Raw genomic sequence first — 12,305 nt, 5'->3', positions numbered from 1 at the left:
CCACTGTATTTACATTAGTGAGATTACGGAGGAATAACTCAAAGTAAACAGCAAAGAGTGGTATTTTATTCAGCACAATACCACCATTCCCAGCTCCAACAAGCCTATTTTGCTTCCAGCCCCCCGTGTCACACCCCCCCCTCCATGGCCAGCCACACGTATCCATCAAAAAGGCACAGGTCATTTGTCACGGGCGTATTATGTCGCTGCACACAAAAGGGACATTTGTTTTGTGTAATCGTCTGCTGCAGAAAGGCGCAGTCGGCCGAAAGAGACAAAGTCGGGTGGATTCGGGGGGGAGCTCATTGCATACAGACGCATATTAACAAGGCAATGAAGAGCGCTGCCTTGGAGAGCCATAATGATAGAGTGGCTGGGCTTGGCGCCGGAGCAGAGAAAGACAATCTGCTTCAGCCATCAGCGGCTGCACATCATACACTGACTGGTAATAACAGCCTTGCACTGGATCATGGCACGGACACGACTAAAAGGCCAAAATGAGCTCCGCGAGTAACCGGGTACGACGCGATCAATGCCTTGCGCTGGTCCCAGGTTTGCGTTACTGAAAGGAACTTGCTCCCTACAGTCACACTTCAGGCTCTGCTTCACACACACCTGAGGAAGACGAAGAATGAACAAACACACTGGAGGTTAAGTAAAAACAAACTGAAGGCTGCGGCGCCATCCGAAGCAGTTGAGGAAGCCAAGCATTAATCTTTATACCATAAACCCCCTTTCATCATCCATGTTAAGGATCCCCCACCAGTACCCAGGAAAATGAACAGGTATGGTGGTACATGGGCCAGGCTCAACTGACTGCACAGGAGACGTTATGTCCACTCCAGCAGCACAGGGAAAAAATGTCTGGAGTCGGGGCCAGTTTTTTAATTAGATGATCCTAAGAAATGGGATGAGGACTCAAAATTGGAAGAGGCCAAGTCTTGCCCCTAAAAACAAATTGTATTCTTGGAAGGGAAAAAAATTAAAATAACTCATTAAAAAAAAAATAATTCACACTCCAGAGCAGCACATCAGAAACAGACTCCCCTCCCATGAGCCCTGGTCCAGAAGAACTCTGCTACAACCCCGATTATAGCCATAAGGGGTAAACAGAAGAGCTGTAATGCTCTGCTGGACCTCAGATCTGCTCACATGAGCATCTCAACATCAGGAGGCAAGCGGGCCTAAACGTCTCATTGTTTAGTGCCTGACTAATGCAGTGACTTGTACCATTTATAGTTTATCCCAACAGGGCAGTGTTCTGGACCATCAATGGCCCATGATGAGGGAGGCAGGAGGGATGTTCAAAACATTTTCTAAAAAAGCTATTCAAACGAAAATAGAACTGAAAATAAAGCAGGACCAAAGAGAAGAGAAGAAAATGAAAATGTGAAACTTTACAACAGACTGGTGAAGATGTGACAGAAAAGCCGCCCCTTTTCGATGGCACTCACAAAAAACGAACAATCAAATCAAACCCCTGCGATACAGAGGGCTCTGCTCAAGTGACATCGAGTGTTCGTTCACAGATTTTCCACCCAGCCGTTCCAGGACTTGTACGGGTCTCAAGTGGTCACACCTGGGCTCCTCTATGCTAATGAGCATGACATTAGGATGAGAAGCTGGAGGGGCGTGAACAAGCACTTTCTCATTGTCACGACCTGTGCACCCAGCTCATCGGCGACACCTGCTGTTTCCTGATGGAAGCGAGCATAAAAGGGGACACCGAGGATGCCTGGGTGCGGAACCTTGTTTTGCCATCCTTGTTTCCAGTACTATGGAGTTTCCGTGAACCCAGCCCGATACCGACCTTTGCCTTTGCCTTTGCCTTTCTTGACCAGGCTCTTTGTTTTGTCCTCTGTATAACGTTCACCGATCGCCTGACCCACGCCTGTCCCACGACTTGAGTTTGGATTACGATTTGAACTTATTAAACTTCGCTTCACTTTCCTCTGCACTTGAGTCCATCCTTCGTTCAGCGCAACCATGACAGAAGGTTCCGCCTCAAACCAGGACTCAGCAGAGTTCATACAGATGCACACTCGCAGCACAAGGCGCGCTCTTGGGAGCTCACGACCAGTCGCTGAAATGCATTGAAGAGACGGTAGAGCGACTGATACAGGCTCTACAAGCAGGAGGTATTATCCAACCCACCACCAAGACGGCACCGGTGACTCTTGCTGAGCCTGCCCCACCCACACCACCAGAGGCATCCAGTCCGGCCACGCAGATCGCTGCCCCAGAGCAGTATGACGGTTCTCCCGATCAATGTCAAGATTTTCTGATGCAGTGTGAGTTGGTCTTCGAGTGTTCTCCTCGCATGCATCAGACTGACGCATTCAAGATCGCTTTTGTCCTGTCCTTGCTGACCGGTCCGGCCCAGGCGTGGGCTGCCACTGGGTGGCGCACCCGCCAAAGAACCACCTACGCCGTTTGCCGCAAGAAGTCTGAGGCGATTTTTGACCACCTTCACGCGAGACGCGTGGCAGGTAATCGTCTCATACGTCTCACCCAGGGAGATAGAAGCGTGGCTGAGTATGCGCTAGAATTCCGTCCTCTCGCAGCCAAGAGCGGGTGGAACTCCGTGGCCCTTCTCACCTGTTTTTGCAAGGGGCTGAACCCACGAATACAAGACGAACTCACCTACAGGGGAGAAGATGATGACTTCGACCGGTTCGTAGAGACCGCCATTGCCATAGACAACCTTGGCTGGTCTCGGCAGCACCGGGGAGGTTAGACTAGCCTTCCAGCGTCCAGGTCGGAGGAGGAACCCGAACCCATGCAGGTGGGGCCAAGTCGACTCGGATCTGAGGAGTGGAGAAGGCGGGTGGTGGGGAATTTGTCCCTCTATTGCGGATCCCTGGAACATCTTCGTGCCACCTGTCCAGTCCGACCCCCCCAGGGGAGCTCCCAGAACCCAAAGGTGAGTTCGGGGTAACATCAGGGACAATTGAGATTACCCGTGAGCATTGCTTGGGAAGGAACTCGGGTACAAGCATGTGCTTTAATTCATTCAGGAGCAGCGGGCTGTTTCATGGACTGGGGCTTTGCCAAGGCACACCATGTTCCCCTAAAAACATGTGAGGTCACCTTGCGAGTGAAAGCACTAGACGGTCAGCCTTTGGAGTCCGGGGTAGTTGACACACGGACCATCCCTCTCCTGCTCGAGACCGGGGCTTGTCACTATGAAACACTGACCTTTTATTTGATTCGAGCTCCAGATACCCCAATTATTTTAGATTATCCCTGGTTGACCCGCCACGACCCAGTCTTCCGATGGAGCACCAATGAACTGGCTGCGTGGGGAGACACCTGTCACTCATCCTGCCTCACACTCCTGTGTCGGGCTACCTCTGTAGAAGGGGTAGAGGGCCTTCCCCTGCCGGAGATACCCCCGGAATACGAAGACCTACGCGAGGTGTTCAGTAAGACTCGCGCTGCAGAACTACCTCCGCACCGGCCCTGGGACTGCGCAATTGACTTTCTACCAGGTACCACGCCGCCTCGGGGTCGGGTATATCCCCTGTCATTACCAGAACAACAGGCAACGCAAGAGTACATCAAAGAGGCCCTCGCGTCCGGTGTGATTCGACCTTCTATTTCCCCTGCAGCAGCGGGGTTTTTCCTTTATTAGCAAGAAGGACGGGGGCTTGAGACCATGCATCGACTATTGGGGATTAAACGCGATAACGGTCAAGTACCCCCATCCCTTACCGTTGATCACTTCCACCTGGTTCTCGAAGTTAGACCTTCGTAGCTCGTATAATCTGATCCGGATCCGTGAGGGGGATGAGTGGAAGACGGCTTTTTCCACTACACTTGGTCATTATGAGTACAGAGTCATGCCTTTTGGCCTAGTAAATGCTCCCTCAGTTTTCCAGGCATTCCTGAACCACGTGTTGGACTTCATTAACCACTGTGTACTAGTTTATCTAGATAATATCCTGAGTTACTCCAGAACCCGAGAGCAACATATCCAGCAGGTGCGGGCTGTCCTCCGGCGACTCTTGCAGCACCATCTGTACGTCAAGGGAGAAAAATGTGAGTTCCACAAGCGCCAGATCTCATTCTTGGGTTACATCCTGAGCCAGGAAGGAATCTCCATGGACCCCAAGAAAGTCAGTGCGGTGACATCCTGGCCACAACCCACCACGGTAAGGGCTCTCCAGCGTTTTCTTGGATTTGCCACCTTTTATCGCCGTTTTATCAGGGATTTAGCACCGTGGCCGCTGCCCTTACAGCACTGACCTCCAGCAAGGAACGACGACTCCCCTGGGGAGCGGAGGCAGAGAGGGCCTTCCAAGAACTGAAGTCCCGGTTCACCTCTGCTCCAGTGCTAAGACAGCCTGACCCGTCCTTACCCTTCGTGGTGGAAGTAGATGCATTGTCGGTAGGAGTGGGGGCTGTCCTGTCTCAGAGACAAGGGGATCCGCTGAAGTTATACCCTTGTGCATTCTTCTCCCGAAAGATGACTCCGGTCGAGTGTAACTATGACATAGGAAATCGGGAACTCCTTGCTATTAAACTTGCTCTAGAAGAGTGGCATCATTGGTTGGAAGGAGCTGTCCATCCCTTTCTGGTACTAATCAACCATAGAAACCTTGAATATCTTGAAACCGCTAAGAGGTTAAACTCCCGTCAGGCCCGGTGGGCATTATTCTTTACCAGGTTCAATTTTACCGTGTCATATCGCCCAGGTTCCAAGGACATGAAAGCCGATGCCCTATCCCAGCAGCACGACCCCGATCCTCTGCCCCCTAATCCAGAGGGGATTCTACCCAAGGGGTGTGTGGTTGGCCCGATCCACTGGCAACTGCTTCAGGACATATAAGAAGCTCAGGCCAGTGAGTCTGAACCTCCTGGGAAACCTGCTGGACGCGTTTATTTGCCCAGTACACTCCGCGTGACAGTGATGAAATGGGCGCATGAAAGCCCAGAAGCGGGACATCCAGGGATTCGGCGCACCCTTTCTCTGTTGCAGAGACATTTCTGGTGGCCTTCCATGTCAGACGACGTCCGAGACTTCGTGCAGGCCTGCGCCATCTGCGCCCAGACCCGAACCCTGCCCGAGAAGGTCGCGGTCCTTCTGGAACCCTTGCCTACGCCGAACAAACCCTGGACCCATGTGGTCCTGGACTTCCTGCTTGACCTCCCAGTCTCCGAGGGTAAGACGGTGATACTCTCTGTTGTAGACCGCTGCTGCAAGGCCTGCAGACTGGTCCCTCTTCCTAAGTTACCCACTGCTTTGGAGGTCGCGGAAATCCTTTTCAAGCAAGTTTTTAAGCTGTACAGGCTCCCAGAAGATATTGTTTCAGATAGAGTTTACTTCCTGGGTGTGGAAGGCCTTCTGGAGGCGGCATGGACTAACAGTTAGCCTTACCTCGGGGTACCACCCGCAGGCCAACGGCCAAGTAGAACGACTGCACCAGGATATAGCGCAGTATCTCCGAGCATATTGTTCCCAGCAGCTGCACCAATGGGCCCATTACCTAGCGTGGGCCGAGTATGCCCATAACTCCGCCCAACATACCTCCACAGGGATCTCACCCTTCCAATGTATTTTAAGTTACCAACCTGTTCTACTTCCCAGAGAAACCCCTGAGAGTCCGGTCCCAGCCATGGAAACCTGGCACAGCGAGAGCGCTCATGCAGGGAGAACAGTCTGGGACTGCCTGCTCCGCAGCGCGGAGAGATACAAACGCCAAGCCGATCGACACCGCCGTACCCTCACCTTTGTTCTAGGTCAAAGGGTATGGCTTTCTACTAGGGATCTGAATCTAAAGACTCCTTCGAAAAAACTCAGACTCCGATACATTGGCCCTTTCAAGGTCCTACGCAGGGTCACACCAGTCATTTACCGCCTCCTGTTGCCTCCTGACCTCCGAATACATCCCACGTTCCATGTCTCCCTGTTAAAGCCAGTGGGAGTGTCTCTACACCAGCCACCAGGAGACACCACACCCTCCCCTCCGTTGCCTCTGGATGGTGACAACACCTAGAGGGTCCGGGCCCTGCTGGACTCTCGCAGACAGAGGGGTCGGCTGCAGTATCTGGTTGATTGGGATGGGTATGGCCCGGAGGAACGTTCGTGGGTGGCCGCTTCTGATGTTCTTGACACTGAGGTGATTGCTGTCTTTCACAGGGACCACCCGGAGTGTCCAGCCCCTTGCCCCCGGGGGCGCCCTCCTTCAAGGCCCAGGGCGTCTGGGGCCGACCGTCAGGTGGGGGGGTACTGTCACGACCTGCACACCCAGCTCATCGGCGACACCTGCCGTTTCCTGATGGAAGCGAGCATGAAAGGGGACACCGAGGATGCCTGAATGCGGAACCTCGTTTTGCCATCCTTGTTTCCAGTACTATGGAGTTTCCGTGAACCCAGCCCGATACCGACCTTTGCCTTTGCTTTTCTTGACCACGCTCTTTGTTTTGTCCCCTGTATAACGTTCGCCGATCGCCTGATCCACGCCTGTCCCACGACTTGAGTTTGGATTACGATTTGGACTTACTAAACTTCGTTTCACTTTCCTCTGCAATTGAGTCCGTCCTTTGTTCAGCACAACCATGACACTCATCACCATTAAATGGAAGTAAGGACTACTTTTGAGTTACAAACTACTTATACATTTTACAATTACTGTACACACTGGCTATTTGGAAGCATCTTTCTCAATGGTGCAATTGATACTGAACTGGTATGTAATCCAGTTCACAACTAAATGACTTGAACACTCATCACAGCTTCAACTTGCTGAAATTTTAATTTACATAACAGAAGTCTACAGTTTGTAATCATTTACGCAATTGGATATAAATGTGTGACATAAACACAAGAATTTAACATAATCTGCATACCAGAATAAAAAACGACTCTCACTTGCTATTTTTAAATACTTGTCCAAATCAGGGTCACTGTGGTCAAAAATCTAAAGCTTGCTTTTTTTGGTTTTGTTCGCAGCGTGGTGGAATGGGCTCCCAGTCTCCCTCAGAGCTGCTGAATCCCTACCACATTGAAGAAGGGTCTCATTGCCATGTCTTTGAGAGTCACTTCTCTCCTGATTTCCTAACAGCTCCATAAATGAGTCTAGCACCATTTGCAATAATTATCTCTTATCGTAATAACCGTTCCACTGATGATGCCATTGTCTTCACCCTTAGGATATGACCACTCTTTCACACCTGTTCAAAAAGAACACAAATGTGAGAATGCTGTTTGTAGACTACAGCTCAGCATTCAATACCATTATGCCCTCCAAGCTTGACTTGAAACTCCAGGCTCTGGGCTTGAACAGCTCCCTTTGCAGCTGGATCATAGACTTCCTGTCAGGCAGATGCCAGGTGGTCAGAATTGGCAGCAGCATCTCCTCCCTGTTGAACCTCAACACTAGAGCCCCGCAAGGCTGTGTTCTCAGCCCTCTCCTGTACTCCTTATACACCTACGACTGCGCGGTCACCCACAGCTCCAATGTCATCGTCAAATTTGTGGATGACACAACGGTGGTAGGTTCTGATCACTGACAACGATAAGATGGCTTACAGAGAAGAGGTGAGTACTCTGACACAACCTCTGGAAACAACCTCTCGCTCACCATCAAAAAAGACCAAGGAGCTAATAGTGGACTTTGGGAGACAGGACAGGGAGCACACCCCCATCACCATCGACGGAACACCAGTGGAGCAGGTCAACAGCTTCAAGTTCCTCAGTGTTCATATCACTGAGGACCTCACATGGTCCACTCACACTGAGGCAGTGGTGAAGAAAGCTCACCAGTGTCTCTTCTTCCTCAGATGGCTGAGGAAGTTTGGTATGAGCCACCACATCCTCAAATCATTCTACACCTGCACCATGGAGAGCATCCTGACTGGCTGCATCACCACCTGGTATGGGAACAGCACCGCCCTCATCCTATGCAGAGAGTGGTGTGGACATCCCAGCACATCATTGGAGGTGAGCTTCCCTCCCTCCAGGACATCTACACCAGGCGGTGTGTGAGGAAAGCATGAAGGATCATCTGGGACTCCAGCCACCTGAGCCATGGACTGCTCTTGTTGTTACCATCAGATAGGTATCGCAGCATCAGATCCCGCACCAACAGACTGTGGGACAGCTTCTTCTTCCAGGGCATCAGACTATTGAAGTCTAACTAATAACACCACCACACACACAACCCACTCTACCTCCCATGTACTGCACTTTATCATTCTACTACGTATCTGTGTACATGTTTACTGTTTATGCTGCACAGCTGCGGAGAATGCACCAAAGATTTTCACCACCACACTTGTGGTTATGGTGAAGTGACCATAAAGTGATTTGATATCTATGCATTTGCTACCTGAATGTCATTTCTACTGGAGCTAATGAAATAATATGAACTAGCAACATAGTGGTATCAGACACACAAGCCGTCTCTGCACAATCCTGTGTCTGAGTTTAAAGCTTTTTGTCTTTTGTTGATGCACTTTTCTTTACTCTGGGTTGTACATCTCTAAAAATTGAAGTGTCTAATAAACGAAGAGATGCATATACAGTATATCGCTGCTCTCCATTTATGTTCCACTAAGAGTAACAATCCACTGCCGACTGAGTCACTACAAAAGCTGTTTGTAGAGAAAAGAGGAGACAGTGGGGAACTCAAAACCTTTCCATTCTCACGGCTGCAACGATTCATAATTCCATCTCCGTCACCGTCTCCCCTCCGGCACATTCCGCGTGGCCTCCACTCATCCGCAGGTCTCATTTCAAGTGCCAGTAACCTCAGCAATATCTCAGATAGGTCTGCAGGGAATTGTTTCTGAGACAAAGATTCAAAAATCTTGAACAGGTTCGTTGCACCTCCCAATGGGGAAGGGGGTGAGAAGTCATCATGCCTGTATATCATCTGAGGGCCCTCAACCCAGGCGAGAAATGTAGAGCTCCCCTGAGATTTTCTGGCTCCTTCTCTGCTCGACACTGAAGAGGACACCTGATAGCGGTACTACAGCTACTAGCGATAAACAGAATAGAGCAAGGACATGTTACGTAAGATGTAAGAACACGTATGAATGACTGAAGGGTCACGTAATCAAAAGGAAAATTCAAAACCGTATTAAATTAGCAATTTGCGCCATAAAATTCCCACTCTGTTCAGCCCTGTGTGCCTGACACTTCAACTACAATAATTCATGAATACTTTAGAAATGTATAAATAGGGCACGGCAGGGGGCACAGTACTTACCCTGTATTTATAGAGTAAAAATTAGCCTGCTGTAAAAAGGAGTAAAGTAACTTAACATAAAAATCTAACACTAGGTCACTTAGGAGTGACATAAATGTATGAATATGTAACACATTAAACAGAGTAAACAGTCCACAACTTTGGCAAGTATACAGCAGAAGTCATGAAACAGGTGTTTCTTTGAATGTTTGATGAGAGAGATGAACTGCAGACACTGATATTAGAGAGAGCGCAAAAAGGTAAAACAAAGAAAAACAGAGGTTGGAGCAGGGAGAGGGGGATTGAACCCATCAGCTCCTTCACTCCATTAGCTTTCTGTCCTGTGAACCCAAAAAAGATTTTCACCTCCAGTAAACTACAGCACCTTGTTTAAGAAAAAAAACCTGTCCACCGCCACGGAAGAGAAGTTCTGTGTGAGACTGTGTTTCATTCCGAAAACACTGTAAATTTCTCCTGCAACAATCCATGCCGTAGCTGGACGTCTCCTACAGAGCGAATCGTGGCACATGACAAAGTATTCAGATGACTAAATCTCCGACACCAGAGTGACCCAAGGAAGTGAGAGCAGCTCCCCGATGGCGATCGCTCAGATGGAACAGATGGGTATCGATCGAGGTCACGGAGCGGCATGACCCACTAGTGCCAGCACTAAACAAATCCCAGAGAATACAAATGGCCTTCTTGAAAAGACATGCGGAGGTTTGGAAGCAAACACACACGTGTGATATTCAACAAAGCTGGTGTCCACCTCTCCTTGAAAAACGTAGAAATGAGAGCCCCATGTTGCCATGTTACATTTTAAATGCATTGACTTACATTTATTTATTTTGCAGATGCTTTTATCCAAAGCGACTTCCAATGGATACTATGTAGTGTTATCAGTTCACACACCTTATTCACCAAGGTGATTTACACTGCTAGATACACTACTTACAATGGGTCACTCATCCATACACCAGTGGAACACATTCTCTCTGTCACTCACACACTATGGGTGAACCTTAACAGCATGTCTTTGGACTGTGGGAGGAAACCAGAGCACCTGGAGGAAACCCACACAGACACAGGGAGAACATGCAAACTCCACACAGACTGAGTGGGGATCGAATCCACGTCCACTTGCACCACCCAGGCTCTGTGAGTCAGCAGCACTACTCACTGTGCCACCGTGCCGCCAAGAAGACTTCAGCAATGGCACCCAAAGCCACAGTAACGGGGGGACGGAGCTAACGAACTACTCAACAAGCCACAGGTAATCTACTGTGTTTCGGCTCATCCACTTGGAACCCAGGCTTAATAATCATAGGACCATCGGCTCACATCTGGACCATGCAATAGCAAATTCTGCAGCAGGCTCACCCTGCCCTCTTGGTCTAGTTGTAGGGGGCTGCAACTGCACCTGTTCATGGGGAACTGATATTCTGACAAGAGATGCTTCATGATATGCTTGGAACAGATGTGATAGTGAAACCCTCATTAGGATATGACAAATTGACAGCCAACACCTCACTCAATATCTACTCTAAGATAAAATAATATTTTCCTGTCATTTGTGCCGAGTTACGCCGTCTAAGTACTACAGTGCATTCAGAAAGTACTTAGACCCCTCCATGTTTTTCACATTTTTTTTTATGTTGTAGTCTTATGCTGAAATAGTTTAAATTAATTTTCCCCTCATATACAGTATGTACACGCAATATCCCATAATGATAAAGCGAAAACAAGATTTTATACATTTTTGCAAAATTATTAAAAATAAAAAACTAAAATATCACATTGACACAAGTATTCAGAATCTTTACTTTGTTTAAGTACCTTTGGCAGTGATTACAGCCTCAAGTCTTCTTGGGTATGATGCGACAAGCTTTGCACACCCGGATTTGGGGATTTTCTGCCATTCTTCTCCGCAGAGCCTCTATAGCTCTGTCAGGTTGGAGGGGGACCGTCAGTGGACAGCTATTTTCAAGTGTCTCCAGAGATATTTGACAGAGTCAGGTTTGGGCGCTGGCTGGGCCACTCAAGGACGTTGACAGAGCTGTCCCTAAGCCACTCCTGCGTTGTCTTTGCTTTGTGCTTAGGTCATTGTTCTGCTGGAAGGTGAACCTTCAGTGCAGTATGAGGTCCAGAGTGCTCTGAAGCAGGGTTCCATTACGGTTCTCTCGCCATTTAGCTTTCCCTTAACCCTGACTCGTCTCCTAGCGCCTGCTACTGAAAAACAACTCCACAGCATGATGCTGCCACCACCATGCTTTACCTCTGGGATGGTACTGTGCAGGTGATGAGCGGTGCCTGGTTTCAAACCAGACATGATGCTTAGAATTGAGGCCAAACAGTTAAATCTTGGTTTCATCAGACCAGAGAATCTAAGAGTCCTGTGCCTTTTTGCAAATTCCAAGTGGGTTATTATGTGTCTTTTAATGAGGAGAGGCTTCCGTCTGGCCACTCTGCCATAACGCCCAGATCAGTGGAGTGTTGCAGTGATGGTTATCCTTCTGGAAGTTTCTCCCATCACCACACAGGATCCCTGGAGTTCAGCCAGAGTGACCATCAGGTTCTGGGACACCTCTCTTAACAAAGCCTTTCTTCCCCAATTGCTCAGCCCTTGGAAGACTTCTGGTTGTTCCTAAACTTCTTGCATTTAAGAATCATGGAGGCTACTGTGCTCTTGGGAACCTTCAATGCTGCAGATTTTTTGTAGCCTTCCCAAAATCTGTGCCTTGACAAAATTGAGCCTCTAAGCTCTGCAGGCAATTCCTTTGACGTCACGGCTTGGCTTTTGCTTTGATGCACATTATCAACTGTAGGACCGCATATAGACAGCTAAGTGCCTTTCCAAAGCCTGTCCAATCAACTGAATTTATCATAGGTGGACTCCAAAAGAGGAGCAGAACTATCATAAAGTTGATCAATAGAAATGGGATGCACCTGAGCTAAATTTCAAGTGTAATAATAAAAGTTCCAGAATATGTATTTCAGTGTAATGTTATTTCAGCTTTTTATTTCTAATATGGGACGAGCGGTTCTGAAAATGTGTGTGTGTGTATTTCTAATAAATTTCCAAAAAATCCTAAAATCCTGTTTTCACATTGT

General features: G+C 48.7%; 1 protein-coding gene across 4 annotated transcripts in view; it reads right to left on the bottom strand.

The window, feature by feature from the left end:
* The window catches only part of phkb (phosphorylase kinase, beta), a 67,895-nt gene that overhangs the window by 49,061 nt on the left and 6,529 nt on the right, over positions 1-12,305 (bottom strand). The gene's annotated exons all lie outside the window — the stretch shown is intronic.

This window comes from Scleropages formosus, chromosome 1 (assembly GCF_900964775.1).
Source record: "Scleropages formosus chromosome 1, fSclFor1.1, whole genome shotgun sequence".
NCBI lineage: Eukaryota > Metazoa > Chordata > Actinopteri > Osteoglossiformes > Osteoglossidae > Scleropages > Scleropages formosus.
Note: the sequence above shows the minus strand (reverse complement) of the source record. Positions and strands in the feature narration are given on the sequence as shown.